We start from the raw sequence: 8,640 nt of genomic DNA, 5'->3' as shown, positions 1-8,640 counted from the left end.
GAAGGGCATCAAGGGGATCATACAGAATGTTCACGGTGTGGTCGCTTTCATGAAGGAGATAGTGTGTGGTTGGGTATGCTAGGGTGTGCTGAACAAAGAAAGCCAACCTGAACATCATACTCACTTTTCAGACATGTGATTTCTCAAATACACACACTTAGGCAAAATCAGAATAATCGGGCATTTTTTTATTTCAAAGGAAGCACATCCAACAGACAATTTCGCAATCCATAGGAGTATCATTGACAGAATAGCCTACTGTTTGGACATGAGACGGATTACTGCTGGGTAGGCTGCACACCACCAACACAGGAGTATTGCCAAGGCACGGCCCCTTCAGAAGTCATGAAAAAATCCGAGAAAATATCTCGAACTCGTACACCTACTAGCCTGCCCAACAGAACCCCAGTTAATGCCACTGCCAACATAGGACAGAAGTGAGTCCCCTTCAACTTCTTGACGGTATTCCTGGAGGTAGTTATGGAGGACACAACATGCCTTGATGACGGCATCAATGGTTGTTTCCTCCAATTGGATGGCCGAGGTAAAGACCCGCCACTGATTTGCCATGATGCCAAAACGTGCACTCGACGAAACGTCGTGCCCTGCTCAGCTTATAATTAAAAATCCTCCGACGGACATTCAGTCCCCTTCGTGGGTATGGGCGCAGCAGGTTAGTGCTCAATGGAAATGCCTCATCCGATACCATCACGAAGGGGACTGGACGCGTGGTTCCTGGAAGAGGTGTCGGAGGTGGTAGAGACACGTTATCCTGGAGAATTTGTAGGCCAATCTGGGAGGCTCGCAGCACCCGTGAGTCCCCAGTACTACCATAGGCACCAACATCAATGGCAACAAATTTGTAATGTGCATCAGCCACCGCCATCAGGACGACCGAAAAATACTTCTTGTAATTAAAGAAGCGTTATCCTGAGTGCAGTGGCTGCTGCACCCTTGCATGCTTCCCATCAACTGCGCCTATGCAGTTTGGGAAATTGGTGACATTTTGAAAGCCTGCTGCGACATTTAACCAAATCTCTGGAGTGGGGCAAGGCATGACAATGGGCTGCAACTGTTCCCACAGAACTTGGCATGTGCTCTTCACAATTCCTGAAATGGTGGATTTGCCAACATGAAATTGGAGGTGCAGGGATGCATACGTCTCGCCTGTGGCCAAAAATCTGGAAAAAAAACAAACACATCATTAATTACATTACATACCACAATTTAGTAAGAACAACATGTAGGGAGACTATAATACATATGTTTCTAAAGACAAGAAACGTGCCCAATCTCATTAACTGCTCAATAGGGAAATTGATTGTATGTTAGATGACACGCATAAATGTGGCAACTTACCGCAAGGTGATGAGCAACCTTTCCTCAGCAGAAATCGCCATCCTCATCACGGTATTCTACTTGGTAATGTGAGGCCTGACAATTTCTAGCAGCCTGTCAAATGCTTGGATGCTCAGCCGGCAGAAGCCCGTAAATTTGTCAGGATATCTAGAACAAACCACACAGATGATTAACCTAAATGCGGGGTAAACAGCCTGTGTTAGCTATTGAATTGTGAGCAACTTAAGCAAAAGAAGGGTATCCGAACACTATGGACCCTTCACGCCAACTGATCGGTGACAGGGACGACTGTCAGAGGCCAAGTGAACATAAATCAATGGCCTATCCACTGCACAGAACAGCGCGTTTTCAAGCCTGGCCAACACTTTACTCTACACCCTACTCTCACATGTAGCAGCCAGATGAGCAGAGACTCATTCCAATACATATTAAGCATGTTATGTTAAGTTACCCAACAGAACCTCAGGGCCAGTGACAATGAAAGATTGTATCAAAAATATATACCTTCTTAGATCACGGTAAAGAAGTGCAAAATGACCTTTGGTTGATCTTTCAGCAACCAAAGGGTGTACCCACAGTCGGACACGGCCTCTTTCTTCAGCCTGCGTGCAAATAATGATTGTGAAATCAAAGAAACATGTTACTATATCATTAGCAGACAGAAACATATACTTTTGCCTAGGACGTTTGTACGTAACAAAATATTACTTACACGTTGCCTTCGCCGACGACGGACAATGCTCACTATGGTGCGCAGCAGCAGAATCAGATATTGTCGGCGTAATTGAAGTGGTCGCTTCTGGATGTCAGGCATTGTCCCACACTTCGGACTAGTATACTTCTCCAGGCAGATTCACTTCTCTTTCTGGCCACACTTATACATGCCATGGGTGTGTCCAGCACGTGGTCATAGGAAATGACCTCACAAATGATGTCAGTTCCTTTTTTTGAAGACTTGACTTGGAAATCCGCACCTAAATCCGCAACGCAATCCGCAGCACTTTGGCAAAATCCGCAGCGTAATCCGCAATGCGAATTATGTGCGGCATTGATGCGGACAGTGTCTGCAGAAATCCGCCACGTCTGGCCATGCCCTTAGGGGTTGAGTCAGCTCGCCCCTGCTCTAGCCCTACTGCATGTGGCATTGATATACACTAGAGACACAAAGGAGCATAATAGCCAATAGTAAAAGAAAATAAACTTTATTGGACATAAAGAAACATATATGGAGAATAAAAAGGTACAGAGCTGGAAATGAAGACTCTGAATAATTTCACTGTAACACAACTAACAAGACCCTCTCTATAATACAGATATAGGGTAGTATACAAAACATAGACTCAGGTGGATGGACTGATGATATCATAAAGCAAGTCGATTTACATCAACACTGTAAGACAACAATAAAGTGGCTATGCTCGTTAAGGTAAATGTCATACAAACAAGTAGTGTAAGACCTACAAGCAACGCAAACATCTGGAAAGAATACCCAGACCGTCAGTCATGTGAGAAAAGTAAGTGTGGGGACTGCAACCTAAGTAAGCCAAAAGTCCACCCACTCATACGATAACTTACCCATAGTAGACGATAACTGAGAGAGTCAGGCTAGTATGGAACGAAACCCCAACGCGCGTTTCGCGATGTGCTTCCTCAAGGGGTGTCACCCCCTATATGTCCAATAAAGTTTATTTTCTTTTACTATTGGCTATTATGCTCCTTTGTGTCTCTAGTGTATATCAGTATATATGGGAGTTGCCTCCTTGCTGTACCAGGGTAGTATGCTATACCGCAAGCATCTAGCCCCATACGTGCTGTATGAGTTGTTTTGTATATACATGCATGTGGCATTGGTGGATTTCTCTCCGGGTGTCAGAAACGTACTTTTTCATGTATTGATGTCTGCAAAAATATTGATTGCAAAATACTGGAAATCTACAAAAGTGCCTAGTATGAGTGAAGTGATTTTATATGTTAACAATAATTGTGTTATGGAACGCGCTTTAGCCTCTATTCAAGGGTCCTACGCTCGTACTTCCTTATGGGATAAATGGACTGACTCTACTTACTCCGACATACTCTTATGATTACCTTAGTCGAATATGTGGTCAATTTGCCGTGTCTGGATCGGGAGTTTTGTTTGTTTGTTTGTATGTATGTTTCTTTTATGTTTTTCTGTAAAAAAATTTGATCCTTATCCCAATGCTTTGTTTGCAATGTTTCATTGCTGTATGTAATGATTAGATGTATACTGGATCAATAAAAATCTGTTTATTAAAAAAAAAAAAAAAAAAGTAATATAGTTCAGTCTATGGAAGATGTTTGTGAATTGTAAGTGGATTTAAACAAACTAAGTGTTTGGGCATCCAGTTGGCAAATGAAGTTTAATGTAGATAAATGTAAAGTTATGCATCTGGGTACCAACAACCTGCAGGCATCATATGTCCTAGGGGGAGCTACACTGGGGGATTCACTTGTTGAGAAGGATCTGGGTGTACTTGTAAATCATAAACGAAATAACAGCATGCAGTGTCAATCAGCTGCTTCAAAGGCCAGTAGGATATTGTCGTGTAGTAAAAGAGGAATGGACTCGCGGGACAGGGATGTAATATTGCCACCTTACAAAGCATTAGTGAGGCCTCATCTACAATATGCAGTTCAGTTCTGGGCTACAATTCATAGAAAGGATGCCCTGGTGTTGGAAAAAATACAAAGAAGAGCAACGAAGCGAATAAGGGGCATGGAGAATCTAAGTTATGAGGAAAGATTAAAAGAATTAAACCTATTTAGCCTTGAAAAAAGACGACTGAGGGGGGACATGAATTATTCATATAAATATATTAATGGCACATACAAAAAATATGGTGAAATCCTGTTCCATGTAAAACCTCCTCAAAAAACAAGGGGGCACTCCCTCCGTCTGGAGAAAAAAAGGTTCAACCTGCAGAGACGACAAGCCTTCTTTACTATGAGAACTGTGAATCTATGGAATAGTCTGCCGCAGGAGCTGGTCACAACAGGGACAGTAGATGGCTTTAAAAAAGGGTTAGATAATTTCCTAGAAAAAAAAAGTATTCGCTCCTATGTGTAGAAATGTTTCCGTTCCCTTTTCCCGTCCCTTGGTTGAACTTGATGGACATGTGTCTTTTTTCAGCCATACTAGCTATGTAAGATTTCTATTTTTTGATACATGGTAGATACATATTCTATCTATTCTGGGTGTTATGTTCCCTGCTCTGTTTGTGCTTTTAGGTTGTTCTACAGTATAGTGGGGACTCCCTTGTTCTGTTGTTTGAGGTTTTTTTTAGGCTTATAACATATATGAACAGATACATCAAGCGGAGCGCTCCAGGAGCAAAATCCCCAGCCACAGGGGGACTTCGCTCCTTCAGGGAGCTGCAGTGGCGCTATCTACAGGAAGGGGGGGGGGGTGCTATTTACAAGGGGGCTGTGTGGCACTACCTACAAGGGGGCTCCGGGGCACTACCTACAAGGGGGAAGTGGCACTACCTAACAGGGGGCAGGGGGAAGTGGCACTACCTAACAGGGGGCAGGGTGGCGTGGCACTACCTAACAGGGGGCAGGGTGGCGTGGCACTACCTATAGAGTGCTGTGTGGCACAACCTACAAGGGGGCTGTGTGGCCCTACATACAGGGGGATGTGTGGCACCACCTACAAAGGGGCTGTGTGGCACCACCTACAAGGTGGCTGTGTGGTACTACCTACAAGGGAGCTGTGTGGCACTATCTACAGGGGGAATCTGTGAATGGTGGGCTGATGGTCATTTTAGTGAGAGTGGCGGGCTGATGGTCATTTTACTGTGAGTGCTGGGCTTATGGTCATTTTACTGTGAGTGGGGGGCTGATGGTTATTTTACTGTGAGTGGGGGGCTGATAGTCTTCAAGTTGTTGCCACCTCTGAGCTTCAATTGAAATTAATAGGAGGCATAAAATACCTGCAGCGCCCGTTTGGAGTGCTTTTTTGCCTGCGTCTTTTGCATTAGATTCAACTGCTTAAAAAAAGCGCAAAAAAGGTAAAATAACGCTGTCAATTCCTCCAGATTGGTTTTTGCTTTACAAAAAATGCTGTGTGAACATACCCTACGGGTGTAGTGCTTGTTTTTAGCCATTTTCTGTCTTTCGCAAAACAATTTTTAGTAGGGGTGCCCTGAGAAATGTTTCTTTTTCCAGTGGTGCCTCGAGACCGAAAAGGTTGGGAAACACTGTACTAGGCTACAGGATCATGTCGGCCTACGCAAGGATCCTGTAGTGGAGCAGCTCAGTTCGTCGTGGGAACGGGGCCTAGGTGAGTACAATTTTTTTGGTTCAGGGGCACTGTCTACAAAGGGGAGGTGAGGGGGTTGAATGGCACGGTCTACAAAGGGGAGGTGAGGGGGTTGAATGGCACGATCTACAAGAGGGAGGTGGTGGGATGTATGGCACTGTCTACAAGGAGGAGGTGGGGGATTATGGCACGATCTACAAGGAGGAGGTGGGGGATTATGGCACTGTCTACAGGGTGGCTGTATGGCTCAATCTACAGGGGGGACACTATATACAAGGGGGGTGCTGTGTGTGTGTGGCATTCAGGGGAAGGGGGCATTATACTGGGTGGGGGCCACTAAGCAGACATTATACTGTGTAGGGGTACTACAGGGGGAAATATACTGTGTGTGGCACTTATGGGGCATAATACTGTGTGGGCACAATTAGAGGACAAAATACTGTGCTCTTGAAGAGGTGAGAATATATTATATAATTAAATATTATTACTATACTGTATTGGGGGCACTATACTGTGTGGGGCACTATATAGGGCATTATACTGTGGGGGGCATTATACTTTTTTTATGGGGCGCCATCTATCCTAAGGCCGACCCTGAATGCGGATAATGTTCTGGTGCATGTAGCAAGACAAATGTGAAATTCCAGCCAAATTCTGACTATTGCCACATATACAGGAATTCAGTGCCAAGTCTTTGCATTAGTTTATTCTGATTTCATAGGGCATACTGTATCCTTTCCATTAGAATAATATCATGACTTTCATGACTGATTGATTGACATATATTCGTTTCTTATTTGTGCTCTTTGAGATTCTATTGCAGAAATCACTGTTTAATGTAAAGTGTATGTTCACGCTTTTGTCAAACATGTGAGCGCACTAAATGTTGCTTTTGTATGACGTGCCACCTGTAATTATGCCTCCTCCGCACACATTTATTTTCAGCATTTTATAACGCATGTTAAAATGCTATTAGTTTCAAGTATTTCTTACATGCATTTTTGGTGCTGTTTTTGAAGTCCTATAGAGGCTATGAAAAAAAAAATGAGAGACAAAAACGTCATACCTAGAGCATGCTGCGTTTTGAAAAAAACTGACTTAAAAAAATGCTACAAAACCAAAACACTATTTGTAGGTTCTCTCATATATCTGGTCACAGTTATTTGGGCAAAGAAAAAAACACACAAAAGACACAACCGAAAATGCAAGTAGACACTATGTGGGAATCCAGCCTAAAGAAGGACATCCTAACCATATTTATATGATTACCTGTAATAGGACAAATAATTACATCTCCATTACTGAGACGAACAGAGAGGATCAAATCTTTTAAAATACTATTCTTCACTAATTCTCCAAAACACGAATCATTGTGAATCTCAAACTCAAACTAAATTTCTGTTACTGGAAACCTGACACAAAATGCTACCATTGATTTGAATCGTTCTTTGCTTCTGTGTTGGATTTCCAGTAGCAGAAATCTTTGATCCAGGCTATAGGAGTTGAGTGCTCTATGAAAAAAAAAAAAATTATACTGAAAATCCATGTCTGACCAAGATCATGGACTTCATCAATGTGATCTCCTTACATGTATTTATGACATATAAGATGATCATATTCACTGGGTTTCCACTTTCAGTAGTTGTCACAATCACAGTGAATAATTTTGTGTAAAATATGGGTTCAATATTGGTGGTCAGAAACGCTAACAAGCAGGGGTGGGATCTGGCCGGATCGCCCCGATTCTCTTGAACAGATTGTTAAAATTACAACTCGTTCAGAAAACCGGGGTGAAGCGGGACCCAGAACCGGTCTCCTGCACTCAATTGTATCATCCTCCTTAGGACGCAAATACAACTGATTTGTCTAGTGCAGCCTAGCGAGGAAAGGTAACTATCAGTTCGGCGCTTTAGCAATGATGCCGTCGGCACGATGACATCATCGCACCACCTGCGTCGTTCCACTGGATGAGACTTGGACTACGACCACACCTTCATCGCTGGAGGACGGTGCAGGAACGGAGACAGGTGAGAATGTCATGTTTGTTTTTTTTAGTTGGCAGTGTTGGGGCGCTATCTAAAGGGGGAACTATCTATGGGGGACTCTCCGGGGGCACTATCTACAGGGGACTCTCTGAACGTACTATCTACAAGGGACTCTCTGGGGGCACTATCAACAGGAGGCTCTATGAGGGGCACTATCTACAGGAGGCTCTATGGGGGCACTATCTACAGGGGGCTCTATGAGTGGCACTTTCTACAAGGGGCTTTAAAAGAGCCACTATCTACAGGGGACTCTGATGGGCACGACCTACAGAGGGCTCTATATGCGACACTATCTACAGGGGCTCTATATGTGGCACTATGTACAGGGCATTGTGAATAGCACTACAGGGGGCTTTGTGAGTGTCGCTATCTACATGGATACTGTGTGTGTGTGTGTGTTGCTTTTTTCTTTTCTTTTTTTACAGTGTTTGACATAATTTTATTCACAGTGTATGGTATTATTATATTCAGGGGCACTCTGTAGAGTACTATTATATTCAGGGGCACAGTGTATAGTGCTATTATAATCAGTCGTGCTGTTGTGGCACCATGAGAATTTTATCTTCATTTAAAGGTGCTGAAATATTGGAAAAAGGAGGAGCCGGAGATATCTGAGCGGCAAACTCTGCAGAAATGGGTCGTTGGTCAGGCGACGTCATCATGGAGTTTTCGAAATGGATGGAGAAGAAAAGAGAAAAAGAATGACTCCAATCTTACGTCACCTGTGAGTCACTAAATGTAGATGTTTATTCTTCCTGTAGCAGATCAGTACTATAATCCAGGGCCGGACTGGCCATCCGGCAGTTCTGGCAAATGCCAGATGGGCTGGTGCAGAGTGGGCTTGTTTGGCTGACACCCACATAGATTTTTTTCAGCTACCGACTGAAGCCTATTCACACTGAGTGTCTGATGGGGCTTATCTGTAAGCAGCTATTGATCAGACACAAAGGGGAG

At 43.6% G+C, this 8,640-nt stretch overlaps 1 pseudogene; it reads right to left on the bottom strand.

The window, feature by feature from the left end:
* Nucleotides 1–278: 278 nt before the first annotated feature.
* Nucleotides 279–8,640, bottom strand: part of LOC142659977 (uncharacterized) — a 41,101-nt pseudogene continuing 32,739 nt past the window's right edge.

This window comes from Rhinoderma darwinii, chromosome 8 (genome assembly GCF_050947455.1).
Source record: "Rhinoderma darwinii isolate aRhiDar2 chromosome 8, aRhiDar2.hap1, whole genome shotgun sequence".
Taxonomy (NCBI): Eukaryota; Metazoa; Chordata; class Amphibia; order Anura; family Rhinodermatidae; genus Rhinoderma; species Rhinoderma darwinii.
The sequence above is the reverse complement of the archived record's forward strand: the minus strand, read 5'-3'. Positions and strand labels throughout refer to the sequence as shown.